The 4,816-nt window shown below is 42.9% G+C and overlaps 1 pseudogene; it reads left to right on the top strand.

Moving 5' to 3' along the window:
* Nucleotides 1-2,460: 2,460 nt before the first annotated feature.
* On the top strand, nucleotides 2,461-4,607 carry LOC110288683 (annotated as a pseudogene).
* The last annotated feature ends 209 nt before the right edge of the window (nucleotides 4,608-4,816 follow it).

Below are 4,816 nucleotides of genomic sequence, written 5' to 3'. Positions count from 1 at the left end.
GAGGAGCTAGAGAAAGTACCCAATGAGCTAAAGGGGTCTGCAACCCTATAGGTGGAACAACAATATGAACGAACCAGTACACCCAGAGCTCATGTCTCTAGCTGCATATGTAGCAGAAGATGACCTAGTCCGCCATCATTTGGAAGAGAGACCCCTTGGTCTTGCAAACTTTGTATGCCCCAGTACAGGGGAACACCAGGGCCAAGAAGTGGGAGTTGGTTGTTAGGGGAATGGGGGAGGGGAAGAGTTTCTGGGACTTTCGGGATAGCATTTGAAATGTAAATGAAGAAAACACCTAGTAAGAAATTGGAAAAAATAGAAGTAAGAATAAATAATGTGGAAACTGAAGGGTTTTTTTGGAAAGTTAGTTGGATGTTGGATGGAACAGCAGGGCCAAGAAGTGGAAATGGGTGGGTAGAGTAGTGGGGAGGTAGCATATGGGGGACTTTTGGGATAGCATTTGAAATGTAAATGTAGAAAATACCTAACTAAATAATCCCCCAAAGAAAACAAGATCTACCAGATAATTGATAGAAAGAAGCCATAGATCAAAGATTTCAAGAGTTTATCCTTTAAAAGTACCAACTTCTTGACAAAGTTTGGGACAAATAGATGATTTGAACTAATGGGTACAAATTGATAAAATTATGAATGAAAATAAAAATAGTAAAAAAAAAAAAATATATATATATAGGAAATTCAGATAATCATTAGCACATACCCATTAGTAGCTCAAGCAGGTAATGTGTTGAGTAAAGGGAATACTCATTCATTGTTGGAAGTATTACAAATATGTACAGCTAATACAGAATGTAGTATGGCACTTTCATAGGAATCTGAAAATGTATCTACTTCAAGAATAGCCTATACAACTCTTGGGCATATATCCAAATGACAATATGTCTTAGTACAGAGATACATGCTAAACAATATTCATTTAAATTCTATTTATATTAGCAAGAAAATGGAAACAGACCATATGAATGTCATCAGATAAAAAGATATTGAAAATGGCTGTTTTAAGTGGAACATTACTCAGCAGAAAACATGAAAATATAAATTCTCAGGTAAAAAATAAAGCTAGAAAAAATGATACTGAGATATAATTCACAGCCAGAAAAGAAAATATGGCATTTACTCACATAAATATGGATGTTACATTTGTACTCTTTGATAAGCATGCTAAAGTCCAAATATACATATCAAGGTAGGAATTTGGATAGGGATTGAATATATGTAGGAAACAGAAGTAGAATTGATAATTATGGATACATGAAGGCAGGGCTAGTGTTGTGTTAGAATCACAGTCCAGACAGAGCTCACTAGACCAATACAGTTGCACGTTGGATTTATTGTGGGGGAAAAGGGCAAATGTGGAAACAAAGACAAATGGGGAACAGAGAGAGAAGTTAGGTTCGAAGGGTCTGTCTTTTATTTGAGTTGTGATGTAGCTGCTCACAGGTAAAGGTGGGTCATGAGCCAAGTTGAATCTGGGAATATATGGTAGTTGCCTTGGGAATAGATGCATGGATCCCTGTCACCTCTGTGAGATGTCACTGAGTTCAGAGATGATCTGCCATGCTGGTTCCTTATACCAACAGCTACCATGAAAAAAAAAAAAAACTGCAATTGGAAAGATGGGGCAAACTGTGGTTAGGGAGGTAATGTAAGAAGGAAGAGCTAATACTAAGGGACATTTCAAATGTTGTAAGGAAACCTCCTGCTGTAAAAGCATCCTAATTAAATACATATATGAACATAATCTAAATAGAATCTTCAACTAGTTGGAGAGAAAGGCCCAACAAGATATTTCTTATCATTAAATGAGTGTCCTAGTTTAGGAATGATTACATGCTATTGAGATATTGGTCAAGATGGAAACCCCTAAAGAAGTCAGGATATTAACAAGGCTATGGGTTCACTCATGCCAGAAGAGAGGAAACAGAAACTAAGGGGAATACCTAAAATATCCCATCTATTGAGCAAAGATAAATTTACAAATCAGCATATGAAGCTATAATAACTACAAAACAATAACAACAGCAACAACAACAAAAAAAAACCTGATGGTTAAATCCCAGTTTCCAAAGTACTGTCAACAAAAGGTCAATGTAGAACCACTAGAGCCCAAGTATACTACTACAGCAAGCCCAATGTATCTCAATGTGGAGAGCTGCAATAACATTCGCCATCACAAGATGGCACCGGCTTCCACTGTGCCAGCTCGACCTCTTCTCAGGAAACAAGTTGTGTGCACATGTGCAAGAGTGTGTTCACGCCAAGTCTTTGCCCACCCCGGGGTATGCCAATGAGATCATAGGTAAGCGACCAATCAGGCGTGGACGCGCCACACTAGGGTGTTTTTAAGCAGCCCCCTTTTGGGGCTCTGTGTCTTCAAGATGCTATAAACACTTTGCTGCAGAAGGATTCTGGTGTTCTTTGTGCGTTCTTGCTGGCGAGATGATAGCACAGGACATTTGGAGCCGAAAACCCGGGAATGCCTCACAATTGCCGGCGCCGCTCCGGGAGAGGATTCAGAACTACAGGTCGAGGTAAGCTCTGAGAGGCATGTTTGGTCTTGACCTTTCTCCTCCACTAGAGGGAGCAATTGAAGCCTTTGTGATCGTTCTTGTGGCGCTCATCCTTTCCTTTTGATTTTGTATTGTTTTCACCAATGGCATTGTTAATTATCAACCGCTGCCAGGCACAGTCAGACGGACATAGATAAGCCATGGTGCCTCTCCTGTATTTAAGTTCCTCCTGTAGATAAAGGAGCAGTATGGGGGCTTCACAATCAATAGTCACAGCACTACAGTCTCTCTTAAAACAACGCAACTTGAAAGTCTCAGCAAAAACTCTATATTGCTCTGTTAGGGAGGTGGATCACATAGCGCCATGGTACACATGCTCCGGATCCCTGACACTTGCTTCCTGGGAAAAGTTAAGAGGGGATTTGGTCAGAGAACAACAGCATGGGAAATTGAAGGCAGGGACTATGCTGCTTTGGAAACTCATAAAATCATGCCGAGAGGCTGAGAGATGCCGCCCATCAGTGAAGGCAGGACAGGGAGTGTTGGAGGAGGTTCAGGACAGCATGTCCCTGAAACAGAGCGGGGTGAGAGATTGGATCTATGAAGAAAAAGGGTGCACCTAATAAAAAAGGCCCTTCCGCGGACCTTGGATCCGAGGAAGTGAGAGTCAGGGGAAAGGGCGCCCCGGGAGAGAAAAATGAAAGAAAAGGAGAAACCGCCAAAAGGAAAGAGCCTTTACCCAGTAAAAGAACTTGAGGCTCTGGGACTTGATAGCTCAGATTCAGATACTGGACTCAGTCCCTCAGAGGAGGAGGATTTAGAGGAAGAAGCAGCCCGCTATGAGGAAGAGAGGTACCATCCAGATGAAAGGCAGGTGAAGAAATCAGAGAAAAAACTAAAAGTTACTGGGGGCACAGGGCAGGCCACCTCTCGGCTTTTTGGTCCTAGTACTCCTCCACCTTATGTGGAAATTTTCTATTCTGATTCTTTCCTCTCTAGAGAGGAACAAAAAAACTACATCAGGCATTTCTGGTCTTTGAAGGTGCTGAGGAAGGACGTGTACATGCGCCTGTGGAGTACATTCAGATAAAGGAACTTGCCGAGTCTGTACGGAATTATGGAGTCAGTGCTAACTTTACCTTATCTCAAGTTGAAAGACTTGCAACCTTGGCCTTGACCCCAGGAGACTGGCAGACAACAACGAAGGCAGCCCTCACTAGCATGGGTCAATATATGGAATGGAAAGCCTTATGGTATGATGTCTCCCAAGCACAAGCTAAGATTAATGCTGCTGCGGAGGGAGATCAGAGAAACTGGACATTTGATTTATTGACAGGACAGGGACAATATGCCACCAATCAGACAATTTATAATTGGGGAGCATATGCTCAGATCTCAGCTGCCGCCATTAAGGCCTGGAAGGCACTTTCTAAAAAGGGAGAATCCGGGGGACATTTAACAAAGATCATCCAAGGTCCCCAGGAGCCTTTCTCAGACTTTGTAGCTAGAATGACTGAAGCAGCAGGGAGAATTTTTGGTGAACCTGAGCAAGCCATGCCATTAATAGAACAGCTCGTTTATGAACAAGCTACACAAGAATGCAGAGCAGCAATTACACCTAGAAAGAGTAAGGGATTACAGGACTGGTTAAGGGTGTGTCATGAGCTTGGAGGCCCCTTAACTAATGCAGGGCTAGTGGCCACCATTCTGCAAGGACAGATACATCCAGCCACTTCAGACCTAAAGGTCTGCTACAACTGTGGCAAACCCGGACACTTAAAGAAGGATTGTCGTGCCCTTAACAAGAAATGAGCTCCTGGCATTTGCACAAAATGTGGAAAGGGTTACCATTGGGCTGACGAATGTCACTCTGTTAGGGATATCAAAGGAAGATTGCTGCAGCCAGGACAGCCAGGAGAAAATGAGAACAGCTCAAAAAACGGGCATCAGGGCCCCAGGTCTCAGGACCCCAAAACATATGGGACTCCAATGAACAAAAGCCAGATGCCTCTGTCCATAGAGCAACACAGGGCTCAGCAGGGTTGGACCTGCATTCCACCACCCGATTCATGCTGATGCCACAGATGGGTATACAACCCATACCTACAGACTTCAAGGGACCCCTACCAGCAGGAAGTATGGGACTGATTCTTGGCCGTTCTTCTTTGACAATGAAAGGACTTGTTGTTCACCCTGGAGTTGTAGATCAGGATCATGAAGGAGAACTTCAGGTTCTCTGCTCCAGACCTCAGGGTGTTTTTTCCGTTTCACCAGGAGACGGGATT

This window comes from Mus caroli, unplaced genomic scaffold (genome assembly GCF_900094665.2).
Source record: "Mus caroli unplaced genomic scaffold, CAROLI_EIJ_v1.1 scaffold_18734_1, whole genome shotgun sequence".
NCBI lineage: Eukaryota > Metazoa > Chordata > Mammalia > Rodentia > Muridae > Mus > Mus caroli.
Note: the sequence above shows the minus strand (reverse complement) of the source record. Positions and strands in the feature narration are given on the sequence as shown.